Below are 16555 nucleotides of genomic sequence, written 5' to 3' on the forward strand. Positions count from 1 at the left end.
CCCGAGCCCTTTATATTACAGAGATACGAGAAGGATTCTTGACTATTAAAGAAGTTCACGCACAATATGTGTGTTTAATTCTGTAACTATGATACTGGAGGACAAAAATTCTTCCAATGTCAAGAAGGTTTCTCTAAGTGGCTTTTTATTTAGATTTTCAACAGAACTACCAGCTAAAATTACATCCACACACTCTTTATGACAAAGCTGACAAAGAAATCGGAAGGTTAAAAAAAAAATTATGAAAAGCTGCAGTGCAAGAGTTTTTTCACTTGATTCAGATATTATGTAGTTAGTCATACACTTCTAAAGATATATTTCTTTGATCCACAACAGGCCTCTTTTCAGTACCGTAGTTCTCATCTATGAAATAATTAACCGGAGGATCTGAGAGTTTCTGCATTTGTGAAGACTTTTTAAAGACACATCTTTTTAACTTAGCTTTCACTTACCTAGTTTAATAAATATATTTATTTGGGTATTTTATGGCTTTCATAATTTACCATTTGTATATTTTTTTTACCCTATCTATCTTTTAATCAATGCAGTGCCTCCTCAAAGTATGATCCACATAATTTCCTGCCATTTTATGTTGGTGGTTTGGTTATTTATTGTGTGAATGCTTACTAAACTCAGTTACACGTTTAGCGATTTCAGCTATTTTTGGGTTCAGCTGGTTCAGGACATTACTGGATTTACTTTTGGTATTCATTAACTTTATAGTTTTTGAAATGTTGAGCAAAATATGTCCCATAGGAAGTGACTGAGAACATTTTCAAATTCTTCAAAAACTTTGTCTCTTTGAATCGTTTTGAGTAATTTTTAAATAATTTGGCAATGAGCTTTTATATTACCATTATACTAGCTCATAAGGTCATTTGGAATCTACTGAGGTTTTTTAATGTTAATTTTACATAACATTTTAGAAACATGCTGATATTATTTGGCTAATATTTTATCTATAAGGTTGTTAGGCTATTTTTGAGTATAGCTACGCAGAGGCTAACATTTTTGGCTAATTTATTATCAACTGAAGTTTGTTAGTCTACTTTTGAGCTTAGCCTATATTTTAGCAACAGGCTAGCATTTTTGACTAATTTTACTGAGGAATTGTAGGCTGTTTTGGAGTTTGCTAGTATTTAAGAGACATGCTTTTTTGGTTAATTTATTTGGCATGTATTGAGGATTTAAAGGCAAACTTGCTAATCATTTTTCAGAAATTTAGGCCAACTTCAGCAGTCTTTCATAGTCTTTTATCAAATTTAGCATTTTGCAAATATATTTAACATTTTCAGCAAATCCCTTCAGCATTTTCAGCAACCAGATTTAGCAAAAAGCTTCTACACTAGGTATCGCAGGTAATGCAACTTTTCTTGTTTTGTGACTTTTTTTTATTGTTTTATGCTATGTATATATATATCTTTATATCAAGGACCTTGTACTCTACAGCATGTTGATGAATGACACTTTATAAATAAAGTGATTGAATGAACAATTGGTTGCAACAAAGCATGATGTTTCTAGCAATTGTTTAGTTTACTTACCCAATCAAATGTCTACAAATGCAGCATACAGAGGGACAAAAAAAGTATTTGTCAGTCACAGTTTCTGCAAGTTTTCACATACCCGTATGTGGGTTGACCCATACAGGTATTGTGGGTTTTTGGGTTCATGGGCCCATAGAGAGCTGTAGAGAGGAGCAACAGACTCTAGGCACATCTTAATATTGGTTGGGTTCCGTTTTATTCTATGGTGGAAACACATTTTGCTGAAATTAGCTTTTACTGGACTCTCAATCCGTCAATGTATTGATCTTCATGCATTGTTGGTAATGAACTCGAGTTTTGAACTGCTTGTATGTTTGTCTGTAAAGGGCCATTCACTTTAACATTGTCAATCACTGTAAATATCTTTTATAATATATGGTGTCAACCCAACTTCAGTCTCCTGCTGCTCCCTCCTTGAGCCAAATTCTAGACTAAACTGCCATTTTCATTTTGATGGAACTTTCTGTGATACAGTTGCTACTAAAGGAATTTGCTTGAACAATTTTGCTCTATGGGATCACTGAGCGGTCTATGACCTTGATATTTTGTCCGGGCCACCTGTGTGCCCCATACAGGTTTGCCCATTTTTTGCCCAGAGAGAATCCGTATCTCACCGTGGGGACAGTTAGCATGAAAGCATTAAAAAGACGAGATAGGTCTGTAATGCTTATCAAAGTTACACTTCAACAGAGACAGAATGTAAAAATAATCCTGGAAATTGATAACACATGTAGTTCTCTCATGGTTATATGCCTATTGTCTTAACAGTGTTACCTCTGAGAATGGATGCTTTCTTCCAGTTACATGTAACTCATATTTCATGGATTCAGAGAAATCTATTCCTGATGATGAGCTCTGACAGTGGTGGGTTGTGGGTCTTGGATTGGGAATGTTGGACTGACAGGATGGAGCTGTTGGAGAATCATGAATAAATAGACTCATTAACAACACCGGGACATTGACCAGGAAGGCTGGAGGAGAAAGGTGTGGGGGATGCGCTTGGTGGTTTTAAGAGGATCAAGCAGACAAACCCTTGGCTTTGCAGGTAGAGCCCCTTACAAGGGCATTAGCTTACAGTGGCACTGCATCATACTCCTTCTGTAAGGCTTCACTGATTCTTAGCTGCTTTTGTCAATGAGGCTTAGTGTAGTGCTCAGCGCCAAAATCAGCCTGGCTGGCGGCTCTGCTTTCGCCACACTTCTTCACTGCGAATTACAAATTGTAACCTTGATGCTTTTCTAGATGGAGATGAAAAGGTGAAAAAATACATTTTTTCTCTCAAATTGACATTTACTGTTGCAAAATACCCAACAAGAATTTAGTAAATTCTTCAGGAGAGGCTACCCGGATGAGAAGTAAAACATTTTCTACCTTTTAAGTACAGTTGCCCTGAAGAACAGAATCCTATGATAACCTAACTGCTTTATAAGGGATTTTAAACCAAGGATTAAGTGTTTTTTTTCCTCTATTTTTAAAGCTGTCATATATGCTCCAGCTCTCACTGCTTAAGCCCCCAATAGTCTGTTTATTTTAAGTCCACATCATAGCCGTTATTAGAGGATAATCAAGTTGTAGCCAGCTGCACTTTATTTTTATTTATTTTTTTTGCCCAAGGAATGTGTTTTTGAGGCCGTATATCATAACTGCTGCTTTGTCGCTCGGGGGAGGCAGCTTGTTGTGATCCACCTACCCTCTCTGGTAGTAACAGGAGTCTGAGGAGGTGATGGAAATCCCAGAACAGAAGTCTCCTGCAGCTGAGGTCTTACAGGCCCCACAGTGTATGTTCTCCATCTCCGTGTTTGCTGCAGTTACAACCACCCCAGAGTGCTTGTCAGCTCCTTTTAGGACAAGCTCGTATTACAAGATGTAAAATGTCACACCAAGTTTGCTTTTCCAGACAAATATATCAAGAGCTTAAAGAAAGCATGGGTGCAGGGACTAAAATGATGAATTATGTGTGTTATTTTTGTCTTCGTGCCTGTATTAAAGAAAAAAAAAACTGTTTTTTTGTTGCTTTCTGTATTTGTAAGATGCAATTAATGCAGGGAGTGCTTAAAAAATAAAAAAAGGTTGCTTCTCCAGAGCAAAACACGTCACAGATCCCTCTTGATCTGCACCGCTCCCTGCTGTGGAAACTGCACGTTCTTCATTTTAGTTCCTATAGTAGTATCCCCACTGCGCTGGGATGGTGTTTTGTAAAGCAGTGGTAATGGACTCGCTCCTACAACATAACTGTCAACTGTCTGTAAAACAACAGCTGGAGGCAGGTTAGCTTTGCTTATTCACCCTAGAGTACATTAAAGGTTACCTGCAGACTAAAAAAGCCACTCTAATGAAAACAGTTTTTTATCATGTTCTTTTGGTATTTTTCTGATGATGGAGGATATATGTAAAGAAAATTAAGATAAAGATTAATTTTTTTAGTATTTTTTTTGTTCAAATCACTGTGAATCAGGAGCGGATGAAAATATACTGTTTGAACAAACTTGTAGCACTGATGTTGGTGCCACAGTCATCAGGCCACAAGCCAAATAGAATGGCTTTGTTTGTCTTTGTTTTCCTCGTCTGAGCTGATATCTCGATCAAAACTGTACGGCTGGATAGCTCCAATACTGGTTGCTATTTTTGTTGCACCGGTTGGGGTTTTGTGGCCCTCAAAGCTACAGGGAGAGTGTGAAAAAGGGGATAATGGGCGGGCTTACTCTGTACTAACAGGCCCATCTGTAACTCAGAGGTGAATTTCAAGACCTCCTGCTGCTCTGCAGAAACTAAGTCCTAGAAAACAACAAAGTTTTTGTTTTATTTTTGGCTAAAAACAGTATAACCATGATTAAAAGACCACTAAAGATGCTTTTAAGGTAGATCAAAAGATGATCAGAATGGTAATAGTAAATGTTAAGTGAGATAATTTAGGTTTGATACTTATAATTTAAACAATTGCACAAATAAATTGTTTATTAGATGAGACCAGTTTGAATGAAAACATTTCTAGAAGCTCAGCAGAAATGTGAAGTTTGAATGTGAGGGCAGGTTATAAATGAAAATTAAATTACAAATTTCATCTTCAATACAGAATTTTAGCATCTGGTCAATAAAAACTGACACTGTGGAACAGTGGTTTAACACCCTCTCCAAGTCTCACTCCCAGAAAGATCTTTGCACTCTGAAAGTTAAGGCTGTCAAAGTGTGAGAAGTACTGCAGCGTTTTATTGTTTTCATCAAACCGATGCTGCAAAAAAATGAACTTAGAGGATCTGCTTGTCCTTGCTTGGACAGGTGTGTGCACCCTTCATCACTGAAGGAGCCTTTGGGGCCTCTTTATTACTGATGGAACCCCAGCAGGAGCTCTTCCACCTTCATCCAAAGCTGTTTTATGTTTATGCTTTTGTTATCATTACACTCTTCACAGAGGAAGAAAAATCACAGTATAATGAAGGGATTTTTTTCTCCTCCAAATATAACATTTTTTTTCCTTTAATCAACAATACATATACGTTCCTTCAAAATAAAATGCATTCTGTGCCAAAAATGCTTATCCTGCTGCAGCACGTTCGCTTAAATTTTAAAATGAATCCCGATCAACAGTGATTGCTGCTGTCATTTAAGTAGAGTTAAGTTAGTTGTTAAGTGAGTAAAAAATGAGTTGTGTTAAACTGAGTTCAAAAAGTGTTTTTGTACTCAAGTAAAAAGTAGCTTGAGAGGTAAACCGCCATGTAAAGAGCAAATATCTCACAGCTGTCCTGGAATAAATTTACCATCCACTGGGGTTCAGTTACAACTGACACACAGCATGACTAAACGCAGGTAAGAAGAAAACAGGCAATTTGTCATGATGGACAGGCAGGTGGAGAAGAGGTTAGCTTGACACTGAAGGCCAATAAATCCCCAAAATGAGCTGATTAGGGGGAAAGATAAAGGTCCTGAGCCTCATTTGTAACTGTTTTGTAAGCACAAAGCATGCCCTTAAAGAGATCTATTGCCGTTTGCTCAAGAGTCAGAGTTCATTAAAACAAATTTGACTGGAGAAATTATCCACAAGTGTCTTTTGAAGCAGGAAATGATCCTATACCTTAGTGACATGCACCCATACAGGGGTTTACCCAAATGGGTGCTGCAGGTTTTTGGGTTGCAGAGATTAGGGGCTGCATTTTAGCAGGACTGCCTCGCAGTCTCGTACGGCCACCTCAAGGTACGTCATAAAAATGAAACGTGCCATTGTGAAGCATATGGTAAATATATTGTGAAGTATTTGTGGAGATAATGCAAGTTACATGCACTTATGATGCACAGGTGATGCTGTCCTTTAATGATTAGTCATTAGTAAGGTGTGCTCACTGGCTCATTACTGACCACGTGCAATGCTGCACACAGGGGTGCAGGTGATACGTTAGTGTCTGTAGGATTGTCTAATTTCCTCATTGCTAACAACCAAAATTTGCCCAAAGACCATGAACCTTTAACTTAAACAGCACAAATGGGTTTCCTGTTCAGTCCGCAGTGTTCAGAGGGTTAAAAAATGAAAATACATTCGACGGGCCCATTTCCTTCCCCATAACTTACCCTTAGCTGTTGCATCTAATGCAAAAACAGGCCCTAAAGAAATAAGTCAAAATTCTTTCTTTAAAGAAGCAAAGAGTATGCTAATGGATGAGGAAATTGGTGTTACCAGGAATTGAATGAATGAATGAATGAATGAATGAAATGGTTTATTTCAAGCAATCAGGTGACAATACATAAAATGGACACATATTGCATAATCAATCACAAGCAGATTTCTTGAAAGGGAGTGGGAGGAATCGAACTTATATGATCCCACCAGGGCTCCACCATACCATTTTCTTTACATGAATCATCAACATTCGGTTCAGGACTTAATATCTAATATTTATACCCTACAATCATAGATTCAGATTTTTAAGGATCCTTAAGATCAGTGATGTAATTACATTTTAAACATCTGCAGTATATTTCTTCTTTGGACTTGTCTTAGATTCATATCAAAGACAAGTCATTTATATTTATCAGTACCAAAAGTCTAAAGATTATCATCAAAAAAGTCATTTACAAAAACCAAGTATATAAAAAAACACATTCTTATTTTAAGAAAAAATTCTAATCCCTGAGACATGTTTTCTTAAGCTATTTTGCTATTTTTCTAAGAAAACAAAAAATAAAGATTATTTTTCTTGCAACAAGGGTCTTTTTACTTTCTTAAAATTCAGTTTTTGTAGTGGAAGTGTTTATTACAACCTGGTGTTTGCGGCATGCCTGTAGAAAAAAGAATTATAACGATCTTTTTCACCTTGCTGGTTCACTGGGTTGTCTACGGTGATAGAATTTTGTGCCGGCCCCCTCCATGCCTCTTACAGATTTGGCCATGTTCCCCCCACAGACATCTCGTAAGGACAGCTAAGACTATGCTGCATTCATTTCGGATGGAATTCGCGCGGCAGGGGCGTCGAGTTTTAATGTTAAGTCAGTGTACAGACACGATCTGATGACCTGCGGCACAATTTAGGCATCGGGTGCTGCATGTCAGTCCAGTGGCAGCGCCATTTTTGCAGCAAGGTTGAGGCCAATCAGGGACACAGGTTTGGGCTCGTGATGTGTTTAGTGACTCAATCAGTGAGTAGAAAAAAACTCCAATATGGAGCCTTTTTTACATTTCAACTTTCTAAAGTTGTGTAAATTAATACAAAGATTCTGTGCATCTGTTAAACTGAAAATCAAAGCGTGATGGTGGCTCCAAGGTTTTAAAAGCTCCTCTGTGTCCCAGCTCTTTAACACAGACAGTCCTTTCGTTTGTCCTCTTCTTGACATTTACAGTGACTCACTACAAAGAACAATGGATCCACAAGCACGTGTCCTCTGCGTCAAAGTGGCTGGTTTATATCGACAGTTTATAGCTGAATGTGGGTATTTAGATGGTGACTTATGAGCGCCATCCTTGTGCAAACGTTTTAAGTGGACTTTGATTTATGAAGGGAAGACAGATTGCTCATGATGTATGGATCCAACACGCTGTTTTAAGAATGAATCTTCCACGTTACTGGAAGTTGTTTGGTTGCAACGGAAAATATAAAAGTAGTTGATTGAGTCTGACTGCATCACAAATTTGTGCTCTGAAATGTAACTGGTTTTGAATAAATAATGTAGACCGTTAATCAAAGAAAAACATGTTTAATTTATAAAACTGAGCGGAGTAAAAGTAGTATTTTCTTGATTGTTTGCATAAAATGTTTTATCACACATATAGGAAGTATTGAGTCGTATCTTCTTTCATTGTCATTGGTAGTTTTGAAATGATAAATTTAATTGGTTGTATCTAAAGACTTCAAAGCTATCATGACTTGAATGCAAAAACAAGGATCGCCTTAACTGTACTCAATAAACATGTATCCTCTACGGATTTTGAGGAGGCTTTGTGCATTTGAGAACGTTTCTTCAAAAACCAACTGAGAATAATTTGAAGTATAATCTTTTAAAATTGGTTTAGAGTGTCTCCACGGAGATGTGTTTGCTTTGATTCCCCTGCTCCTTTCAAAGAAGTATTATTTCCACAGAGAGCTGACATTGAGGCTCATTCCTTCAAAAGCTACTTGTTGTATAAAAAAATACCAAAAGAATTAAAAAGACTAATGCATCTTCTTGAAGTAACTCTTTAATGACCTTAACAGTGGAAGGTAATCAGGATCTGTTTGCTTCATTTTGAAGAAAGGATCAGGATTGAATCCTTATGCTAAGATATTGATCTTTTGTTTCTCTGCGCTCTTGACATTTTAAAGTTTTTAAAGATTGATGCATTGACTCCCTTGCCTAAGGTTTGTGCATTCTTACCACACTGAGGCCGTCTTCCCCTGTATGTCTGTCGATGCTGTGGGTGTAGTTTGGATTTTGCTGTGGGTTGTAAATAGGCTGCAGCATGAATTAGAGTGCCGCTGCTCTAGTTTTTCCAGTCCAGATCTGTCCAAGTTAATTACGGTACAACTGTCAGAAAACCCACTTTACTGGTCATTTGGGCCGAAACATTCATGCTCCCTGTGTAGCGAAAGTTTGCAGCTTTCAAGGTTCAATGACTCCAGTTTTCATGAGATGCTCCAATGTTCACTTTGTGTCTCAATTTGAGTGGGAGGATGAAAGAAAAGCCTGGCCCGTTAGGGCTGCAAGTTCTTTCTTCCCTCTTCAGCTTGGACATCACAGTGGTGTTGTGACCCGCGAGGAGTGAGGCGTTGGCATTAGACAAACAGGCCTCAGTGTCCACTTCCAATTGATTTACACCCTGACATTGAAAAGTTAACATACCCTTTGAGAGTTAATCCTTAATGCTGTGCGGGTCAGTAAATAAACAGAGAACGAAAAGCCAAATGGAAGGAGTTTGCAGAAAAGCTCATTCGTGCTAATTATTCCTCTCCCACCCCTCCCTTGTTAAAAGCTTTCCCACCCCTCCAATCAATTGCCACTTTAGCGAGCAGGAAGGGATGGAGGAAGTGCGAGCCTCATTAGCCTGATTGGGCCAATGTGGGAGATGGAGTGAATGAGTGAGTAAAAGAGAAAAGGAGTCAGCTTGGTCATCAGCACTTGGCCCATCAGAGCTTCTGTCAACAAGCCAAATGTTGCGTTCAAATGTGTTCGTTTTGTAAAATTGTGGTTCCCAGTAGACCCTGGGTCGATCCGCTGATGGTACCGCCTCTTAATGAGAAGCTGTTAATTTAGTTTTTCCTGCATTTGGTAAAAAGACATGGTAGTCTGATGAACTGAAGCGAGGATCCACCAACCTTAAGGAGTCCTAGAAGAAACATCTGAACCCAGCAGAAAATATGATCAAAGTTTGTTTTAAAAACTGTTACAAATGTCATTTTAAGCATTTATTTGGGGTTTGTGTTGACAAGAATCTGGCGATACAATACATATCACAATACATATCTCACAATGTAGTACAAATCACAGTATATCCCAAGACTACCAGAACGTTTTTTACTTTTTTTTTTTTTTAAGAATAGGGCTTAGAAAAAGCTCTACCTGAATATTAATGTCTTTTATTGTTACAAAATTGTAAAATTCATTTTATTTAATGATCACAACCTTAAGCACTCCAACTGTATCTCATATTGGCTGTGAGTTTCCCAAGCAAATTCATGGTGCCTTTTTTTGGTAAATTAAGAAATATTTGTTCTTAAAGGAAACAGTCCGTATTGTCTGATTTCCACAACTAGATATTTTTCAGATTAGAAAAAATAAATAAATAAATGTACCTTAATCAGTAAGGTTCTAAAAGTATGATTGAAGAAATAAAGTGCTGTTTATTTCTACCGTTGTTAATGATAGCTTGTAAATGGCTGAATGGTGCTTGAATTGGTGCTTCAAAATTAGGAAAAAAAAGAATTGTTTCCAGAAATATTTCAGTGTGATGAAGCAGCATGACAGGATGAATATTGTCTTGTCAACATTTTAGATTGATGCATACATCACCTAATGAAATATCACAATATATCGCAGAATCTATATATATATGTATATTTTACATCTCTAGTTTTCATAATGGACAAGTGGGGAGAGAATTCTTCGTCTTTGTCTTTTTCTACTGTCTACGGTACTAGTGCCTGTCCACCACCTACAGTTGAAAGAGGTTTGGTGTCAAAGTGATCCAAATCTCTTTAATCTTCCTCCAAACTTTTTCTTACACAGCTGTATTCCGATACATGAAAGACTTGAAGTCACATAATTCTGGCCGGGCAAAACTTTCTGTTATTAATTTCTCCATGATCAATTTTCAAATGGTTGGCACTTTAGTATATTAGAAGGTACACTATCCTTATGTCAATATCTTTGACAATAAATAATTGAGGAATTTGAATGAAATCTGGTCCTGGAAGGACATGGTCTGCACCCACCACTAGATGTTTTTAATTTATTCTAAGATAAAACTTTACTACAGAAAGAGGAAACTTAATCAGTTTCTCTGTTGTCATGCCACAAGCCCATCTCAGATGGACAGAAAGACAGCAGCTGGTGAAAGGAGCCCACTCTCTGAGTTCCTTTTGAAGAAAATTGATGTTTTGTTCCGCGTGGAAAAGATAAAACATCATTTATACTTTTACCAGACTGAAAAAGCCAGTATCTGTAATGGAGTCAGGATGCTGCGTCGCTCATGGTCACATTGTTCAGCTAGTGTGTTAAAATGCAGTTAATGTACAGGTGGATGGTAAGTTTTGAGAGACATAAATGCCACAGTGAGACAAGAGCTACTACTTCCTGTAAAGGTTGGGGTTTATTGATGATTTCAAGCTCTTTTCATTGAAAAGTCTAACCGTTTCTGTTTTCACGTTTTACAAAAAGTGTTTAAATCTTAGAGGAGTCTAGTTAGTCATAAATGTCAGAAAACAAGATTTTCTTTAATTCTCTGAAAGTTTACCACAAATACTCTTGAGCATAATGAGTCTGTCTCAAAATGATTATGATTTTTGAATTTCATGGTTTGTAAACAAAAAAAGAGATATTTGAGAAGGTAGTTCTTAAAATGTATGGACTGCATTTAGATTTTTTTGCATTCAAATAAATGTGTTTTTGAGGACTTTCTTGGGCAAAGTCATTGTAGAGAAAAGTATAAAACTTGATGACTAAATGTCACTCAGTGATCTGAGTAACTCCCGCAATCTGCTTATGAATCTGTGATTCATTAGTCATTTACAGATTCTGAGGAATATTTAAGCTAGTTTGTTTTTATTCATGTTGTATTAAAAGCCACTCTCCATTGTTACAGTATTATTTGTGCTTTTAATTAATTATATCTAATTTACTGATATTTTCAAGAAAAGTCCATTGCCATTAAACCATTGCTGTGATACCCACATTTATGTAAGGAACCACAGTTTTATGTCACTTGAATTTTTTAAAGATGAAAATAAAAATATGTGGCCTGGGTGTCATAAAAAAACCTTTGAGCTGTCTACTAACAGAGTTTAAAAGCGATGAAGGGCATCATTCAAACCATTAGAGCTAGAGTATGGCATCGGCAGGGAGGTATTGATTAGCAGATGCAGAATAGACACAGTCGATAGAGAAGATCAGTGATGTAAAGTGCTGACGGTTCATGCTGCGTTTAAGAAATAAAAAGCAAGTCAAAATCTTTTGTTGTACATGCTTTAGAAAGTTCTAGCAAGTACTTCATTTGTCGAATCTATTTGAAATTCAAAGTGGATCAGCGATGAAATATTGACGTTTTCTCTTGCATGTTATGGTTTTTTTCCCGTTTTTGCTCCATTAATTTGCACATCCCGCTCTTTCTGATGACAAGATATCATTTTTTTTCACTTCATTTATCGTTCTTCATCACAATTTCTGGCTTATCATGTAGATCTGTCTCTCTTTAGCAGCAAAGCTCAAATGCGCAAGAAATTTAACCACAATCAACTGATCATTGTCTAATATTTCTTCGTATAATCATTTTTTTTTTAACTATTGATTTCTAAAATAATAACTTGCCTCAAAATAAGCTGTTGTAATAAAACCAACCGGAACTAAACTACGCAATGAATTCACATATGAAAAAAAAAAGTAAGAATGGAAGTTAATACCCATTTGGGGAAGATTATCCTCATTGTAAGTGCTGTTTTTTGAATAAAAAAGCCATAATGCGACTCAATATTAAGCACCAATTTTCTGTCATCTTCGTAATAATAGCTTAGTGATTTAAGCACTCTGTGTGCATCATTGTAGCCGCCAAAATTGGTTTTAAAGTAACTCTTAAGTTCTCCTCTCTGCTCATCACCAAGAATACATCTTCGTAGTCAGATGCCCTCATTAGAAATGACGCTCTAGTGACATTATCACAAGAGTACAGGAAGGACACAGTGCAAACAATTACATCTCATAAAAGCTTTTCTCCTGAAATTGATTTCCTGATGAACAAACTGCTTTGTTTTGAACTTTAAAAAAATTAACAGGATCTATTTATCCTAATTTTCATCCTGTTGTTGCAACTGTGTTAGCAAATAACTCCTGAACTGAAGGACACGGATTGACAGGCTGACCAGTCCGATCGGTCACTGGTGGATGTAAGTTTTCTATATTTTCATGTTTACTGAGGTGTAACTACGTTTACTACACTGTTGAAAAAAAAAGAGATGTGAAAGACCTAAAACAAAAGCACAAATTCAAAAACAAATATTCTTTTGGCTTTGGAATCTTTCTAAAATTGCTAAAATGTAAAAAAAAACTGTTCGCGGAATTTGACAAAGTTAAACATATTTAAAAATGTAAAAGTAGTCAGAAAATTGAAGAACAGCCATTCTTTCAGTCTTCTTTCAGCCTCACTGAATCTCAGGGCCGTACAGACAGTTGAATCATGATATCAAAATAGAAGGAAGTTTTGGGTTTGTAATTAATTTTCAAGTATTCTAAAATTCCCTTAAGAACATATTTTGACTAATAGTGTCTATTGCTAAGGTCAGAGTGTGTCAAGGAAACTTTCTTCGTGTGTTTGGAGCTAAAACATTGCAGGGAGTCACATCATAATTAGTAATTTTCTTTAAAAAAATTTTTTTTAGCATTTTGGTTTTGGCAAGTGAATAATTCTATTTTAAAGCATTTCTCCCAAACTTGAGATTTGTTTCTATTTACTTTTGTATGTTTTTTACGCAGTTGCACTATGTGTTTTCTGTTAATATTCATGGGCAGAGTGTGTAAAAGTAATTCCTACATTTACAATATTTTCTCTTTAATCTCTGGGTTACAGTTCCTTACCATGTGTGCATTCAGAAACAATAACGCAACACACTCAACAATCTGAATAGAGAGTTTCTCTGCAAACTTTGCAGACTTCATCTTGCATGTCAGTGCCTACGTCCATCATTTAGAAAAGAAAAGCAGAGCACATGTTTATGTTTGGACGGTCCTGTCTGTATGAAACCCCTTCTTCATCAAAAGAACAGCTTGGTTTTGCAAATCTGCATCAAAATAAGCCACATGATGCTGGAATAATGCCCTTTGGACTCACACCACCAATGAAGAGATGTTTGCATGTGATACACAACACTGTAATTCATGAGAACCCATAAGATCACTTCGGTACAAAACCCTCATACAAAGTACCAAGCATGGTGGTGGGGGATTATGATTTGGGCGTAAATTGCAGCTACATAACCTGGACACCTAGCAGCAATCGAGTCACCCATGAATTCTCTTTGCATACCCGAGTGCTGTGGAGACAAGTGTAAGGCCATCTGTTATCTAAACCTTTGCCAAAAAATGAATGATGAGACAGAAAAATGAGGCACACCAGAACATTGACAGTATATTACTTGAAATATGCATCGGCTTTGATCACAATGGGTTTAGTTTTTGTTGAATTTATATTTTGTTAACTGGAGGACCTAATTACTTTGTTTTAAGCACAAGATTACATTTTTTATTTAAATGTAAACTATATGCTAATTTGTAGGACTTGCAGACTGAAATCGTTTTTTTCTCAAATAAAAAGATGCATTAACACTACTTTTTCCATTTGCTGTCTATTTTCCACACACCATTTTTCCTCCTATACCTGGTAATTACCTTTTGAATGGGTAAAGAGCTCAGCAGCACACGTTGCATGCTGAACCTGTTTGATCAGAACCCGCAGTGTGACATTTTTTACTTGGTTATGAATAATTCACTCTGCTGCTGGAATTGAATAAATTCTTTTTTGGCTGAGATGTATCTACCTCTGCACATAAAAGAGAGAGTCGGTTGCTCCAGAAACACTCATCGCCATAAATACACGTGATCGGGTCTCTTTGGGTCCGGGATGGAGCCCTGTGGAGGTGCTGGCGGGCTTTTAAAGGGAACGTCCAGAAAGAGCTGTTTGTCTGAAGCTCTCTTTGCCCACATTGTTTCTAATCATAGTTTTTGTTGTTGTGCTGACTAGATGTGAATTTATAAAATTTGTTTGGAAAAAGTGGGACTGACTCACAGCCTGTTGAGATTTAGAAATATGTTAAATTTTCTTGGATTTTAATCATACAAAAAACTACTCAGACTTATAATTGGCTGAACAAAAAGATAGCAAGCATAACTCAGGCAAACTGAAAAGGGCAAAATGGTTGTGGCAAAACTTTTCTTGGAAGATTTTTTTTTCTTGCATGTTTCTTCTCACCAGAGGGATTTAGCTGTGGCACCAAAGTGTCTCTGTGTGTCTGATAGACAGCCTACTTCATGCAGTTTGTGTTGGTAAATGCCCCAGAGGCTGCCTAAGTTTGCTCTCTTCCTTGTTTATTCCATTGACATCTTCTCCATTCACTGCCACAAAAGATCATCTCAGCGTGATGTTTTGCTGTTGCTGTTGTTATATCACATCATTCCTCTGAGGTATTTCACCGATTTGTTGGAGTGTGTTTTTATAGGAGGAGACATGCTGGTGTTGGTTGTCCAGCTCGACTAAAGTCTTTTGGGAGCACCAGTTCTCTGTCAGATTTTATCCCAGAATAGGAGAAACAATTACCCCTTTGAGTTTTCATATTTTGCATTTCAGTCAAGAAGAAAGTGAAGTTTCTTAGTTGTAAATGACTACTTTTCAGTAAGATTCATTTTTGTTCTTTTCTTCCTAAAGTTTCCTGCCATTTCAATAAATCTTTGTTTGTTAACAATTTAAACACAATTTTTCTTTAGCCTGGCCTGATGTGGAGTGCATACTTATGCTGAATTGCCTTTTAATTTGTGCTCTTTTATACTTTGAATGTCTTTGTGTTTTTTTTATCAACCTGCCCTTGAGTGCTGCCATACCAGGCTGAAAGCAAATGCAAAACAATTATCAGTCTTAATGATACTTGCAATTTGTGGGAACATTTGCATCCAAACTAACCGTGCAAAAAAGACTAAGACCAAACATTTGGTTGACTGTGCTGCACACAGCCATTTAGAAGAATACATTGACCTTTAACTAAATAAGCTTATAATGCATGCAAATGCTGAAAGTGTCTTTTACCTTACGGTGCAGCATTAAATCATCCTTAACAACGCTGTGGTTCAGAAAACACTGAGCACAGCCTTTAAAATGCAGCCAGTCCCTTTATTGCACATCAGTGGGACACTGGGGTAAACTGTGGGAGTCCACTCATTCAGAAACACAATGAGATTAAATGGAAACACCGTGACTTTTTGTGTTGTGTACACAAACCATAGCATTTTTAGTATGCATACCGTCATGGAAGTCCCACCCTTTGCTGAACTTGCAACAATAAATTTAAAGTTTGTTTTTGTACATCTGTGCATTTAATGGAATTTGAGCAAATGGGTAAATATTTGACTTCGACAATGGAAGACTTATGATAAAAGAAAGAAAACCCATGTTAGTTGTTGAGAACACTGACGGATGCAGCAGTATCATGTTCATGCACTGAGCATGTTGGCACACAGACAGATTAGAACACGGATCCTTTGTCTTAGACTGCTAAATCTGTTCTTTTCATTCATTTCTTTTCTGAACTGAAAATTAAAATGTCATACTTAGTTTTTCATGTTTTTGCCTCAACCTTCACAAGCAGGCAATACAATCAGTTGGAGGTACACACCTGGCCTGTGTGGTGCATTCAAGAACGTGCTGAACGTAGGTTTTTGTACATGCGTTTAACATATGGTGTTCACACTGGACTGTTGCTAGCCGATACTAACACATGTACACAGTTGTTAGAGGTTTGGTCGAAGCAGTGCAAATCTCGTGAATCCTGCTCCAGGCTTTTTTTTTCACAGCTCTATTTCATTAAATAAAATACTTAGTGGACTAACTGCAGCTATTATTATTTTCTCCTTCATTGTCAATTTTTAAACGGTTGGTACTTCCATGTTTTGAAAAGGAGGCTACTCATACTTAACTTCCAAATCAGAGTCCCTGACTTGTCAAAGTTTAGTTTTGTTTTAACTTTGGATGCACACACAATTGCCGCATGTTTTGAACGTAGAGCCTGAAAGCAGACTTAAAAACTTTGGTAGCGTAAATGCAAGAGTTTTGAATGTGGATGCCCGAAACACGCAAA

At 37.0% G+C, this 16555-nt stretch overlaps 1 protein-coding gene across 1 annotated transcript in view; it reads left to right on the forward strand.

The window, feature by feature from the left end:
- macrod1 (mono-ADP ribosylhydrolase 1) overlaps positions 1–16555 on the forward strand; it is a 148427-nt gene that overhangs the window by 8427 nt on the left and 123445 nt on the right. The window lies entirely within an intron of this gene.

This window comes from Oryzias melastigma, linkage group LG10, assembly GCF_002922805.2.
Source record: "Oryzias melastigma strain HK-1 linkage group LG10, ASM292280v2, whole genome shotgun sequence".
Classification (NCBI taxonomy): domain Eukaryota; kingdom Metazoa; phylum Chordata; class Actinopteri; order Beloniformes; family Adrianichthyidae; genus Oryzias; species Oryzias melastigma.